General features: G+C 39.5%; 1 protein-coding gene across 1 annotated transcript in view; it reads right to left on the bottom strand.

Moving 5' to 3' along the window:
* The window catches only part of LOC129777918 (uncharacterized), a 75606-nt gene that overhangs the window by 33497 nt on the left and 25320 nt on the right, over positions 1-16789 (bottom strand). The window lies entirely within an intron of this gene.

Genomic DNA, 16789 nt, shown 5'->3' with positions numbered 1-16789 from the left:
ACGTAGGACTGTGATCGTTCAAAACACTTGGTTATTTAAATGTAATTCTTTTCATTGTTCAGAAATCTGTTAGTTTAACTCTTTTGAAAACTTTAAATAGTAGCTCTGAAAAGGGCTATTTGTTGTATGTACTCATAACCTTCAAAAGGTTTGTAATAAACAAAAAAGACAATAAGCTTCTGGCAGGAAGTTGAACTGTCTAACTGAAAATGATTAATGAATATCACTGGGACACATAACAGGGTGGAATGGTAGATGAAATATATATGAATGAGTAAACAAAAACATTATATCGTCATTAATTACATTGAATATGAATTTATGGGGAAGAAACGGAAAAACAAGTTGAAAATACTCACGATTTCGTGATATTTTGAGGTAAAATACAAATGAAATCATGAAGTTGCTTTATTTTTAATGAATAGCTATGGTATTGTGATTTCTTTCCATTGTCTTATTCTTATTATTAGGCATCGAGAGCAGTAGCTTTTTCGGTGAAATAATGTTCGTTTGCAGATAATCACAATCAAGTCGTATTGTTTGTACTGCTCAATCTATGATAGAAGGAATTGAGTCATTGAGAATTATGAATATGAGTCATGAAGATTATTAATATTTCATTTGGTTTCATTTTTGTGATGCGATGTAATGCCGATCTCAAAAAGTCCCCGCATGATAATCGCTGCCTCCTCCTTATTAATGAACGATCACTGTATGGGTGACACTTTTCTCGTTGCTTTGATGAAATCTTGCATCAAGTTTGAATGATGCATGAAATCTTGCATCTGATTACTTTAACATCTTGCCGATTTGTTAGATAGAACGAATGATTACACGCAATTTTGTGTTACATACAACATTCATGGAAACGAAGTTGGAAGAAAGAATTCATAATACATGATTTACCTTCGCATCCGCTCGCAAAACATATCTCTTTTATTTGTTAAATTGCTCACTTGTTTTATCATTTCCACTATTGATTTTTTTTTTAATAATTCGTTTATTTTTACAGGCTCAATTACATAAGTTTAAAGGAGCCGAATTCTTAACTAAACATATTAATTATATCTATATATCTATGAACAATTTTCCTTAATTCTATTGTTAATAAGGTAGATACCGATTACTCGCGGTAGACTCGAGCTTAGAAGGGTGACATATTTTTATCAGGAATAGGATGGGATATAAGGATATGTTGACAATGTTCACACTCACACTCTCAATCACACTCATCACACTCAACTCTTAAACCTATCTAATAACTACTATGTATTTACATTTCAACTTATTCTATTGCTAGTAAGAAGAGAACCGATTGCTCGCGAAGGAAGAAAAGGAGGGGATAAGGGTATAAGGACAATTACACAATATGATCGATAGCTTTAAGGAAAACATTTATTTGGGACATGTAATCAAGATCTAACCGAGTCCACTATTGATGTCTCAGGCAAAAAAAATGCTGGATAAAATTACCGTCTAATGATATATATTATAACATATATCATAAGAACGATTCTGCGTAATATGCATTTGAAAACTCTTAATAAACGATACATTTTTCGTAGAGTGACCCCCCTGTATAGAAATCAAAGACGTAGACCCACGTCAAAATTGTATGATCTGGATCGGCACTATTAATCGTTCTATGAAAGTGAGACAGTATGCCGGTTCTCTATTTCAGGTCCTTGGATTGAATTGAAATCTACGGGAAGGGCTTTCTGACAAAACTGAAGCTTGGTAAATGGATGTTGGAGGACGTCATATTCTCAATGTAATTTTATCGTTGAATGGGTAAATAAGTTCGCGAAGGGAAGTGAGCTTTTGCTTTGGCTGAACGAAAAAATATATCAGTTTGTGATGAGGCTGAAAATCTGAAAATCTCTGAGTACAAATGTCGATCTTACTCAAATGAAGGTTGATGTTCGAGACAGTAGAAAATAATTCGATAGTTGAAAGATAAAAATTGGATTATAAATAACCTAACTTCGTGAAGTCCTTGAAATATAAGTGGGAATACATCGACTTTTACTGATAAATTCATGAAAAATGATGGTTTGATCAGCAATTCACAATATGTATAAGCTAAATGAGCGTTAATGGATACGTTTTCGATATTTCTTTCTTTCATAAATATGACTTTTCTGCCTTCATGTGACATGAATACTCTAAAATATTCCGCCTGCGAATGACGGATCCCTATAGAAGCATGTCCGAAAAAGAACCTGAAACTATTGAGGACCAGAGCAGAGGGTCCCAAGCCCCTAAGGAGGATGATTGTAATAGCTGTTATCCAATGTTCCTATGCAAAGATAGAAATGGATAAACCCTCTGTGACCTTCTCAAACTAAAAAATATGTTGACTATTCGAGGAATATTAAAGAATTTTCTCGGCGACCTTCTCAGGTTGCCAAAAATAACCTCAATCGGCAAAATTAAAAAATTTGGAGAAATACGAGTGATGAAAAAAAAAATATAGTTCAAGAATTTTTTCTAGAAAAAAAAATTTCTGGAGTTTTTTCATTCAATTATATTCTTTTCTTTATACAGAAAAATAACGTCTAAAAAGTACACAACAGCAATATTATAATGTCTATGACACCGTACGCGAGTATATGAGTTAAAATTTTTCGCGCAAGTACAGGAGGGTTAAAAGAGTTTTCTGACTGACCTTCTCCGATTAGGAAAAATATCTTCGAACTACGCATGATGAATAACGAATTATACGACTGGTCCGATTAGATTGGATTGGATGGAATGGATCAGAAAGGATTATTTTCGAAATCTCTTTCCGCCGAAAATTTGATAGTAGGAATTTCCAGAATCACGTCACTCACCACAGTGAATCTTGATTTTTCTTACCCATTCCCACTAACAATTTTTCCTTCCTTGATAATCGCAAGGGAACCATGCACTATTGGGAAATCTTTGTATTCAACAATTGAATTGATGAGTTTTTAATATTAACCAACAATCGTTATCTGTAATATGTGAGCAATACACTTCAATCTATGAAAAATTATTCCTTTAAACTGAGTTTGATTATAAGAATTTGAATATTTGACGAGATTTTCAAACAGAATTTTTAAGTACATGATTTGTAATTCTAAACCAACAATGCTATTATAAATGTAGCACTACATGGGGATGGACTGTTGTTGATTAAAATATTTGCCATGACGAGTTTTTCGGATAAGTGGTTTCTTACAAGAAAGAAGGCATGTGACTTTCATTATGTAAACGTCCATTACGAAAGATGTTGTTTTGCGAAATTTGCTGTCCCTGCTCGTTCATCCTATGCCATCAGATCAAATCAAAAACCACATCGAATCACAATCAAACTACTTCAAAACAGGAGTAATTGCGCTTAGGCCACATCACAGTGGAAATGGAGCTTACGTCACTCCGTTTTCAAGCTTTTACGGGGTCATTTTTCCATATTTCTGTGAAACGTAGTAGTTTTTTGGAAGTATTTCGTGTTCGTTATCGATCTATAACAAAAATGGGTCGGATATATCTATGATATATCCGACCCATTTTTGACGTGGGACTACCTTTGGCTTAGTTATCATTTGTTGATTGAATGGAACAATTTTCGATATCAATTGAATTCAACATATTTGCTTTGTGAGAAAGAGTTCGAACAAATGTCATATAAGATCAATTCATGCATTATAATAGATTATTATCTTCGTTATGAGTAAATCCGTCCTTCTACGTTTGGTTTCCCTCTGAAATTATTGCATCTCTCATTTGTACGTACTCTTGAACCGCGAATTTGCTTGATTTGATGAACTTTTTTTTTTGTCAATGTTCAAACAGTTTATTTCAAAAAGTTCTAAAGAATAATTACAAAATAATTACTCGAATGTCGTTTCGAGTTCAAATTCTAAACTAGCTAAATCAATTACGTTACTACATTGCATAATAATAGTTACATTTTTTACAAACATTTAGAGAATTACAATTTTTTTTGATTTTTGTATGCTCCTCAATTGAGGTCTCAAAAGCTCCCCTATTGAGAGTCTGCGCCATCCATTGAGCAGAGTAATTAATTTTCGCTGCAATAGTCTCCAAGCTGGCTCCACCCGTACGCACTCGCTTAGTTTGTGTTCTAATGTTTCGCATCCAATGTTACAGAACAAACAGCTCTCACCATCGGTTCTATTCATTCGGTACATCAATTTTCTATGCTCAAGCTTTCTATGGGTCAACAAGAAAAGAGTACTCCGTTCACTCGAGGTCAGCTTTCGAAGCGTAATGTTCTTCCAAATGTGTATCCAGTTCACTGCTGGATACTCACGAGTAACTTTCGGTTTTTCAGTTTGTTCGATGTAATGGTTTTGTATAGTATCGGCGGAAGGATTTTGTTGGATATGTGGAGGGAGATTTGGGAAAAATGAAAGGATAACTTTTAAGCAAGGGCAATCTGCAGGAGGGGTAGGATTTCGCTGGGAAAGGAAGGACATATAAAAGGGAAGTGACGCTATATCATTCAAGTGTCTATTCAACAGTAACGCCTTGCATTTAAAAGCAGGCAACTGAAATTTCAAACCGCCTGCTTCTCTGCTACGCGCCAGCTGTTGCATTGGCACTCGTGCCATGATTCCTCGCCACAGAAACGTTCTCATAGTCGCTGTCAGCTTTGCCGTATGCGCGGCAGTCGGTGTAAGAATGGATGCGAGATACCATAACTTCGACGTTATGAATGTATTGAGTAGTGTCACTTTTTGATGCAAAGTTAGCGTACGATACGATTGGAGATAAACTTGCCGAGAGAATGTACATACAAGCGCATCCCAATTTAGCTTATTCATCATCCGTATGGAGTAGAGATGGGCAAACCGTTCACGAACGGTACGAAAGAACTAGTTCGCCGAAAAGAGTGAACGAGCGGTCGTTCTTTTTCAAAGAACGATAGTTCTCCCCACGAACTGATTGCGAGCGAACGGTTTGTGAATAAACTGATTCCGTAAGAACGGTTTGCGAGTGAACTGTTTGGGAGTGAACTGTTGGAGAGTGAACTGTTTGTGAACGAACTGTTTGCGAGTGAACTGTATGGGAAAGAACTGATTGAGAGTGAACTGTTTGGGAACGAACTGTTTGAGAACGAAGTGTTTGCGGACAAATTGTTTGCGAACGAACGAGTGCAGCTGAACTGATTTGCGCTGGGCGGAATGGATAAATATAACGAGAACGCTTGTAAGGAAAATAAAACGATTTGTCATTTATGAGCAAAATGCGTGTAACGCAGGGTTTATTTTGTTAATGTATTCTCAATTTTGGGTTAAAAATTAAATTAGATTCTCGTAGTTTTAAAAGCAAAACTTCATATACATATCATATACTTTCTATTTATCAGAAAAAATCTGGGGGAAGCTGGGGCGATTCATGAATCAAGTAAAATACAATTTTATAGTGAGTGTATGTTGAGAAAAAAGTTTTTTCGTTGCTTTCAATTCATTGTTTGGCCAATTGCGTGAACCTGTGTGTTGTCCAAAAAGAGAATATGAAAAATTGCACATATTTTGTGAGCATCAAATTATTACATAAACTTTTGTCGACCGATAAACATATTTTCACATACAGTTTGCGACTTTTAATGAAGCAGCTTATCTTTCCCCACTAAATTTCAAAAATATAAATCCCATACATACACTATCCAATCCAACGATATCAATATTGATGCTGCTGTCTATTGATGTTGGGTTCCAGCTAACATTCTATGTTGTTCTTAATATCGCTGAACGAAAGAGCGAAAGAACGGTTCAAAAGAACTGATTCACTTAGATGAACGGTTAGTGAGTGAACCGTTCATCAAAGTGAACTGTTTTGCCCATCTCTAGTATGGAGTTAGCGAAGGTTACTCCCAAAATGCGAACGGTATTGGCGTTTGGCAGCCACGGCATGGTGAGTGGCATGTCGTCAGTGTAGCCCACCGAGATCGAAACAGATTTCTCTAAACTTAAAATTGCTCCAGAGACTCTCTCGAAGCGTTGGAATGCATCTCGTATACTACCCATTTTTGTACTACACGTGCTTATTACCGAAACATCATCGGCGTACGCAACAACGAGGTCAGAACCACATATCTCCTCGAGTCGTTTGAGCAATGGGTGCAAATAAATTACGAAGAGGTGCATGGAGAGTGGATCTCCCTGACGAACCGACCTTTCGATGGGGAATGCTACCGAAAGACGCCCGTTTATCAATATGCGTGAGAAAGACAAATCTCCGATTTTGACGAGTAAATGTACGAGATTCGGATTGAACCCGAGCGAGCACATGTTCCGAAAAAGAAAATCCCGATCAACAAGATCGAAAGCGTGACGGAGATCGAAAGCTGCCAGTAAACCACGTTGTTTACATTTAATCAGACGAGCGATGCGATCCTTGAGAGCGAGAGTGGCCTGAAAAATGTTTCGGCCGGAATTCGAGCATTTTTGGCTGTCGGTAAGCACATGATGGGCACTCATCGTCCTATCCAGACGCTTCTTAAGAATGCGGGAGAGTATTTTATAATCAAAGTTGAGTAACGAGATCGGTCTGTATGCATGTACCGTTTGATCATTCCCCTTCTTTTTCACGAGGACGATCACACCATCAACAAATTCTGCCGGAAAGTTCCCTGACAGTGCTTCATTTATAACGAGAGTAAGTTCTCTCCAGATGACATCAAACGTTTTGAGGTAAAACTCTCGTGGCAGAGAGTCTTTGCCGGGAGACTTGTTCGGGCTGCTTGTCTTGATGGCAGTGATAATATCGGACGGAGTTATTTCATCCATACAAGATTCACTTACGGGATCGTTCTCTGGAATCACTCTCGGGCACTCGAATGTGTTTTCTTCATCTCTTTCCGTCTGACCCGTAACATATAGTGATTTGTAGAAATCGAACATGTACCGCTCTATCGCATCAGCATCTTCGATCAGCTGGTCGTCTTCGTCACGTAGTTGTGTGATGATTGTTTTTTTCCTATGCCTTTCGCCTAGCTGGAACATTGAGATAGGCTCTCCACAGATAAACGGTTCATTTATGCGAACGAATGCTTGCGTAAAGTTGCGCTGGAGGGTTAACATTTTCGCTTTCAACCTGTTTATAGTCGCTAACATTGCAGGATTACGGTAATAGCCATCGTACGCGCGCCTTAATTCAACGTACATCCGTTGATGTTGTTGATGGAAATCATCGAAGGCGGCCTTCGATTTTCCACGGAAAAAAGATTTTATTTTGGGTTTAGCGTACGACAGCCACCACTGCATCTATGATGTATACTCTCGGCGCCGACGGGTCCAGTATTGCCATTGCACCTGGAACTCGTGTATGTTGTTCGATGTCAGTAAGTGGGTATGAAGAGACCAATAGCCACGACCAGGCTTGCGGCCTGATTGGGGAAGGCAAATTCGCGCCGTGACCGCTTTATGGTCAGAAAAAGAGCACACGTGTGTATCGGACGTTCTCAGCATACTACGTAAGCCACGGCTGACGTACATACGGTCCAGGCGAGATGATGAGTTGTATGTAATGTACGTGTGACCGGGTACATGCGGATTTAGTTGTTCCCAAACGTCGAGAAGCTGCAGTTGTTGTATGGATGCGAGAAGAGCGGGGCTGTGATTGTTTCCTGTCGCATCGCACTGCCGTACAACACAGTTGAAGTCACCTGCTATCAATGTGTGTTCTGCGTTGAGACGAAGATAGTAAGCGAGAGTGTTGTTGAAGAAATTCTCTCTTTCCGATCGGAGGTTTGTACCAGATGGAGCGTAGACACAACAGATTGTTGTGTTGTGCACTCTGAGTGCTATTAGTCGCCCGTCTAAGCTTTTCTCCACTTGTGAGAATCGCAAGTGCTCTTTCAGCGCTATTGCCGTTCCCCTACGAGAGTGATCCACATTGCATACCACATTGTAACCAGGCAAGATAAGTTGCTCGTTCTCTACCTCTTGCAAGAGTGCGATGTCAATGTTCAAAGTCCGCAAAAAAGTTCGTAATGCATTAAGTTTTGTCGAGTTGGTGATGGTGTTTATGTTTATCGTAGTGATGTTATAGCTGGTGAGTGACATTATATTTCGTTATCTAACTCCTCACCCGTATCGTCACCGTGGTTTTCTCGCTGCTTCTTGCATGGAGGACGAACAATTTTTTTCCGAGCGCCTACCGAAGCAGATGAGGCATCGGTTTCGTTTCCATCGCTTGTTTGGCGTGTAATCATTCGACTAACCGTATTTAGCAGTATCGGCGGTTCTATAAGAGAGGCACTTTGTTCGGGAAGGTTTGTTTTTGTGGACATTTTCGAAGTCGCGAGCGCAGGTTGGATCTTATTTTGTTGTTGTGTAGATGGCTGTGTCTGTTCTTTTCCTCTCTCTGCGAGCTTCGTTGCCGACGGTGCGACAAACTGTGTTTTCTGCTTTGATGTGGAAGGTTTCGGAGCGGCTGGTTTTGGTTCCTTCAGCTTTGCCACATTGGCATAGGATTTCTGCACAAGCAGTTTCTTATTTTGTACACAAGAGATGCCATTGTGTACAAATTCGCTACAGTGACGGCATGTTTGCAGCTGACCGGGATACGTTACATTTGTTGATTGACCGTCGATGGTGATGTAGCTTTCGATGTTGCGCTTTACTATCATACGCGCAATGCGAGCACCAGTCGGACGCCCAGCGAAGCGATATTTACTGTCCCATAGTTGATCGGCGACCGAGAGTACTGTACCGTAGGCACCGAGAAAATCAGCGATTTGTTCGTTTTTGATATCTTAGGAAAGGTCCGTCAGCTTCACCTCCACCGCTCCATCCTCCAATGTGATCCGAAGTTTGTAGATTTTACCGTCCACTTGGATCTCGTGCTTGTTGTCGTGTTCTGCTACAATTCTCTGTGCCAGCGCTAGGTCAATGACTTTCACAAAAGCACATCCAAGTACTCTACTTGGTTGGAGACGGAGAACCTGTTCGTATGACAGTCCCAACTCGGTAGCAACAAAATCGTGAAGCTCTTCAAAGGAAGGCTTCTTCGGCACGATCGCATAATCAATGCGAAACGTGTTTTCGCGTCGAATACTCATCGCGGAGTAACTCGCGACGAAAGAAATACGCGAAACAGAAGAATGTTAAATTAAAAATCGATCCGAAACAAAAGAATACAGCTTGCGTGTGGCTTCTAGGGAGACGACACGACTGCTCCACTTAGAAGTTGAGCGCTAACTGAACTCAGTTTCAATTTTGACAAGCACGTGCAACGCATCAATCGAACGACGTTATCGCAGCAAATGGTTATCAGCATTTTGCCTAATCATCAAATGGTATGCGTAGAAATTCAGTGAACAAAAGATATGAAGGCATATTTTACAATGCAGTCTTAAATTACAGTGCCAAAGCGTTGTGTTCGTACCTGCTTTTGTAGTCCACGTTAGAAAAACACATTCCGGAGTGCATAAAAAAAACTTGCGGGTACAGAGGTACCCTCGGCTTATATGCATCAACAACTTCAACTTCTACGTTTTATACTATAGAGACCTTAATTTAGAAAGTTTATTCGCCCCTAGTATCTGAAATGCCGATTTTCCCAGACTCCTCACTGTAGAAGTGCGTGTTACGGAAACATATTCTGGTCTGCACAAAGGCAAGCGAGTACAAAAGTACTCGCAGCTTGCATATATTTGCAAAGCCGTTTCCCCCAGGATCCATGGTTTTGAAGTCCGTGTTAGGGAACACGTTTCGGTGGGAACAAAAATACCCCTGACTTACATGTATTTAGAGACGTCGGTTAATCGTTCGACTAATTCAAATAATCGAATATCTGAAATTAGAATCGAGTAATTTTGTATCGAATAATTTAAAATCAAAATATGAATACATCGAATAATTGTCACTGTAATCGCGATTGATAAAAGAAGGCATTTTTCTCAAGGTTAATGCATTTTTAAATTAAGAATTAGGCTACATATATTTTTTTGTTCAACATTTTTCTATCCAATAATGGAACATCGACAACCTGATAGAACCTGATAGTTTAATACAAGAAAAAAATATTCGCTCGATTAATCGAAAATTGAAAGACAATTATTGGAATGAATCGAAAATTGAAAAATGCCCCAACAATTAATCGATAATCGAAATTTAGACATCACTACATGTATTTGCAATGCCGATTTCCCCAGGTTCCTTGGTTTTCAAGTCTGTGTTGTGGGAAACCGTCAATCGGGCCAATCAAAATGTAGCAGTTAGGGCGTGTAGATAACGTTTGACATTTTACAGTTATTCAATAGTTTATATATATATATATATATATATATATATATATATATATATATATATATATATATATATATATATATATATATATATATATATATATATATATATATATATATATATATATATATATATATATATATATATATATATATATAGTTTAAAATATATACTAGCTGACCCGGCGAACTTCGTCTCATCCAAAATTATTGTTTTGATATTAATTCTTTAGAACAAATTTCTAAACTTTTTCTCATCATAACATTGTTCTATGGGACCTTTCCTTCGTCGAATTTTGCGATCAGCAACACATTTGGCCTTGGTTTTTTATTTATATAGATATAAATGCATTATTCTGCCTGAAAATCCTTTTCCACCTTCAAACAAAGATCAATTTCGTTAGCGCAAACGTCGAATGGACTAGCGCTTATCATGATGTAATTTTCGAACATATGGGTATTCAGTTTACCGAATTTTCCGAAGTTCCTTCAAAGTTTTCCGAATACATCAAAAAAAAAGATGGCTCAAATCGGACGATTTCTTCTTCGGGTTTCGCGCTTTGCAACACATTTGGCCTTACGTTTTTATTTATATAGATAGTTTTCCTGCATGTTCTGTGTTTAGGTTTTCATTTTACCCCCCATATATTCCGGTTAGACGTAATCCCTCGTAAAAAAAAATTAAATTTTGGCGCTAACATCATTATGCGACATTACGGCAGTCAGTATGGGTCGGGTTCAGTTGTGGTAACAGAGTATGAAGCATTCGCCTCGCGTAGTCCGTGTGATTCTGCTGCTCCAAGTTGCATGGAGGGGTTCGATGCGTAGTGACTTGGTGAGTGAGAGGCAGAGAAGTATATACATCTTCAGCACCGAAACCGATGAAACCGTTTTGTTTTGCATGCTCGTATATCATGAATTGCAATCCGAAGCAGAGTTCTCCTGTTCTCCTTTGTGTCATGATTCGTAGCATGTAACAACTAGCGAATGTCACTAGGAGAAATGACTTCTGCAAGACCATATTTAAAGTAACGAAAGTGAGTTATTCAGAAAAACTCTCAATCGGCAAACACTGGCAACAGGCAATCACCCAGAAGAAACGGCCCAAGACACTGGTGGAAAACATCTTTCCGGTGAAGCACGGCGTCGTGGTCATAATGGATGAAGTGACCTACTCAACTGTAACTGTTGGTGTAAGTGCATGAGTGAGATGCACAAAACTAACGCGTCTTGTTCCCTCTTGTTTACGAATTAAAACGGGAAATACCTGAGCGTAGATGAGCGTGAGATTTCACCGCTTCATGCCACACTCACAACGACGAGATGACGCTACACCAGAACACCCGCCACGAGGTGGAACGCCAAGTACGATGGCGAAAACCACAGTACCTGAGTACGGGTCCGGAGGGTATTCACGAGAGGCTAAGGTGAATGCCCAAAAACACAAGACAAGGACTTCTAAAGAAACCTTTGTAACGGACGGTTGGATTTGACCAAGTGTCGCGCGAAGACAAAGGATCGCGGATAGCCGCGATATTAAGGATATTAAGGAAGTGGGTGGGATAGTAGCGTGGTTACACGTGCGGGTGTTTCCCTTGACCGCGTAGTTATATACGCTAGCTGACCCTGAAGTTAAATAAAGAGAGTTTTGTGTGTGCCACGAGGCACCCAAGCTGACAACTTACACAACGCTGGAAGATAACGACTGACATGGTGCCGGGTACGTCCCGGTACGAAGCGATAACATAAAATACCAAGCTCCCGAAAAAGGTCCTTCTGTGACTGAAGATTAGCGAGGAAGGAATTTCCAAGCTGTTGTTCTACGGTGTCTGTAGTGAACGGATAGATATATAACATCGAAGTATCACGCGAAAAAGGATGTCGTCTTTTGGCCCAACCTGGTCTCGGCCTATCATGCAAAAAGATCACTGAATGTGGTAGACCAACTAAAGATAAACGATATACCGAAGACCGCCACGCCTCTCAACGGCCCCCAGTTGAGACCGATAGCAAATTTTTGGACGAATCTCAACCGAAGGATATATTCCAATACTTTTGTGCGCGAGAAGCAGTTGGTCGTCGAAGCCTCGGAAGAGCTGAATATACCACCATCCATTTTTCATCGGCCATGTACAAGGTTTCATCTAATCGGCAGAGGTTTAATAAACCTAGGATTGAAATAAAACTTGATCCATTCAATTAACTTTTTGTAGTTTTTTTTATTCATCTCAGTCTGACATTAGTCCATTTTTAATGCACACATTAGTAGAATCCCTTCTCCAGAATCCCACGAAATAACGATAAGTCCAGACGGAATGTAAAATACTTTCGAATCACTATTGAATTTCTTAACGTTCGGACCACTAACAACTGACAACAGCTTGACAAGTACAATCACTTCCAGCTGCCACCATTAGTGCCATCAGCATCGTCGTGGCAATTAGGAAATCACTTTATTACAAGACAAATTCCGAATCTTCCAGGCGGACAGTTTGCGAAGCGTGTTGACAGACGAATCAAAACAACAACCGTTCATTTCTGCCCAAGTGAAATAAACATGAGATAAAAATGTAGCGAAAAGTCATAAAAAATAATCATACCTTCCGCCAACATCAGTTGGGCCTTAAAAGGTCGCAGACGTTGATGAAAGTGAAAATAATTTATTATTCAATCCAACCGCGCCAGTTGGCTGCTCTCCTAGTCACTATCAACATGAGTCTGCAGAAAGGAAGGAGGAAAAACATTACATTTGTGGATCTCCCATTGCCTTCCTTTCTTCGGCTGGTTTGTACACGGTTAAAGCCCAGGTTTCGACCTGTGCACAAATAGGTTACTAATTTTGTGTTCACTTTCATCCAGATGGTCATCTTGAGATTGTTGATACTTAAAATCAACGAAAAAGAAAAAAAATGGTTGAGTCTGTTGTTCATTCCATATTTCTGGTAGACGCGCACATTGGATTATTCATCCGCTAATATTCGAATGCAAAATGACAAATAAACAACTCACCTTCGATCTTATGTCAACCCAAGTATTGCACATTCAACTCCCGCACCACTCGAACTGGGGAAAGCCCGCTTTACACAATTCCCCCCTGAAGGTCCTCTGATGAATTAACTTACCAACCCGGACGACGTGTGGCGTCGGTGACCGGCATCTGGGTCACACTTAACCCTCATGTGCAACGGCGCATTGCAAAACCACTCGGTGATCCGCACGCATGACCATTTCGACGAATGTAAACAAGTCCCTTGACCGGCGCGGGTGTACGAAGCAGAAGTTATGCAACTACGGCGAGTAAACAACGGGTCCAAACATTACGCTCTCGGTTCTCTATGTGGCGTACTATGTATCGCAATGCTGTGATATATCACCGCTGTCAAGTCGCGATCGGATGAATAACGCGATTATTCACCACAAACGATTGACTAATTTTGGTTTTTCTGGAGGACCTTGAGGGATTTCTGAAAGAGATGTCAGCCTAAGGAAACTCAAAAAGAAACGCGTACCAATGAGATTTATCTCTAGGCGAAGGTCTACTATATTCGGTTTCATTGGTAAATAGCGTTATGTTGTTCGGAGTGAAAGTATGATTTTGATTTAATTTAAATGACGAAGTCGTTTAAATGGCAGAAAGCGCGTGCGCCATCTGTTCGCTGTTGTGCCAAACTACATTCGTAAGCTGAGGTCTGTGGTAGACGAAGCGGAGAAAGAAATGCTTTGTTTGTTTTGGTATATGTTTAAGGTTAGAGTTGTGGTTTTGTGGGAACAATAAACAATGAGACCGAGCAATCATACGTATCCCCGGAAGTACATTTCCGTGCGGAGAAATTTGTCATTGTAGTCTCAACTCGGGGAATGATTTCAGTTTAAGATTGCCTCGCTCGTTGGAGGACATTTGATTCATCGGATTCATTTTGACGAGAACATCGGGCCATTTTTTTGTTCGGCGTTTCAACATTTGACCAATTTCATCCAATGAACTTTCTTCAACACGCAAGTTCATTTATCTCGTTTGTGATATAGTATAATATCATGTTTGTCATTGAAATGTAGGTATATCAAAATACCGGCTACAGTTCAGCAAGTGTTTCAGAACCTTTTCAATAAATTTTGCGACTCATCACTGCAGTTTTTTCAAATTTTAGTAAATGTCGGACTAGCATTCCTTCCTTTACCTTAGCAGTTGTAAGGGCATGGCCAGGACAATTCTTAACTGTTGGAGAAAACATGCCTTCATCTAAGAGGTATTACTAATCATCAGCAACGGATGAAGGCTAGTTTTTTAACATAACAGTTCTGAATTCGTACCACCTACGATATTGTGCAACTTGCTCAATGCTAATGCTAATGCTAATCACTGCAGTTTTTCCAAATTTTGAATTTTACAACGATCACATCATCAGTCGAAGTGTCCTACTCTAAGCAAAAAGCAAAAAAAAAGTCCATCGCTCCGTCGTTCAAAATCGACGAAATCGTTCAAAATTATTCAGGTAATGTGGGTAATGGTTATGTTACATCAACTAGCGGGATATATTAATACTGCACAAGTCTCGACAGCAGAGCTATTCCGAGAACTTTTGGATACCCGCTCGTATTGCCACCTTTTGTCTGCCGAACGCCCTCACAGCAGAGCTTTTTCGGGTAGCCCCTCGTCACCAGAGTAAACCAAAGAACCAGATCAAGCGCTTGGAATAAGTAGTAAAGTGATATTTTTTTTCCCATCGGTCATTTTATGAGCATTTTTGCTATAACAGAGTTGGATTTTGACGTAGGACTACGTCTTTCATTTATATACTGGGTGATGGGTGCGAATGCTTATGGGACGGGGTTTCTCCAAAGCCTTTCTAGCTGGGGTGATTTTCCGTATAAATGCGCGGAAATCTTATCGCGATCGCCACGTGGATCGCAGATGGTTTTGACGGGGAACACTGTATATCGAGGACACTATGTGCATTCTTCTCTCTATTTATTTCTGCTATACACTATAGCACTTTAACTACGCGTGACGCGTTGAGTAGTTCGGCAAATTTATCAAAAAACTCGGGAAAACTAGAAATGTGGGAAATAAACTGCAGCTATCTTTATTCCAACTTTTATTAACGATGGCTAAGCGGAAACTGAATACTGTGTGACAGTAAAGCGGAAAAGGTGGCCATAGGTGTGAGAAGAGTAGTTTTATAGTGGGGGGGCTATAATATGGGAATATTTCATTCGTGTTGCTTAAATATCGTATTGCTGATTTCTACAAAAACTTGATTTTGAACCTAACACCGGGAGTACAAGTTTTCGAACGTTAATAATTCTTTGTCGGCTGAACGGAGTGGTATGATGATCACTCTGTTCGAAAAACACAAAGTCCAAGAGCTAGATGATTGTTAACCATTGACCGAAAACTTGTTTCAATAGCTTAAAAATAGCTTTCAAAACAAGCTATTGAAATCACACAAATCTGTATATAAGCTGGCGATCGCTCGAAAATCCATCTAATTGTTATTAAGATGTGAGCGGGGGAAGATCACGCTCACATGCCTATGGATTATGCTTTTCTCTCCCAATTCTATTTTGTTCTGCAGCAGAACTGAACGGAACATTAAGCGAAAATCTAAGTAGGGGAAATGGGGGTAAGACGGACATGTTGAAAAGAACTTCAATTATATCTTTGGAAACTCATGTTTTCCAAAACCCAAAAGCAGTTTCTTACAGTTCAATATACTGGGTTTTGAAATAATTGGCCAAATGTTTTAAAAAAATTGTTTTTCCATGTTTTTTACTGAAATTAAAACAAGCCAAAAAGTAGAACATTTTTATCGATGCGGGTATAATGGACATGCAGTGGGGGAATATGGACAGGTTGATAATATATGAAACGTGGAAGTGTATTGCTCGCGAGAGGAATAATTTCGCTCTCTCTCTAAGTGTTTGTGTGTCCAGTAACTGAAATAGAACAAAAAAGAAAGCAATATAAAAAAGAGTTGAATATTCTCCCCTTCACTTAGAGGCGAATGAACTGAAAAGTTTAAAACCTCTATAATTCATCACGTTCGTTCGTTCCCCTTCACTTCACATTCTTTGTGTGGACACCGACTGGACAACATCGTTGCTGGACGAGCTGGACGGCGAGGGATCTAGTGCCTTTCTCAAGGCAAGAGGGCGGAGGTGGTAGCACTGGAGTAGAGTAGAGTAGAGTTTTCAAAGGGCCTTTCTCAAGGCTAGAGACGAATGAACTGCAAAAGTTTAAAGTCTCTATAATACAATACCTTCCTTCCTTCCTTCCCCTTCACTTACTATCATGCATTGGATGTGATTATGGATGTGACTGTCCGAGAGCTTGGAAACATTGTGCTTGTTAAGTAATATTGAAAATATATTTTTATCAGTGTAACGCGTTTATTTTGCTTGTCGATGCCACTGTCATTCATTCGACATCCAACAAATTTACAACTGTGTTTATTCATATTTATTCTGTGCTAACCGAGCTTCCATTAAAGTTCGAGTCATGAGAATTCATTCACATTTATTCATTGCCATTGAATTGTCAGG

This window comes from Toxorhynchites rutilus, chromosome 3 (assembly GCF_029784135.1).
Source record: "Toxorhynchites rutilus septentrionalis strain SRP chromosome 3, ASM2978413v1, whole genome shotgun sequence".
NCBI lineage: Eukaryota > Metazoa > Arthropoda > Insecta > Diptera > Culicidae > Toxorhynchites > Toxorhynchites rutilus.
This window is presented reverse-complemented; position numbering and strand designations above follow the sequence as displayed.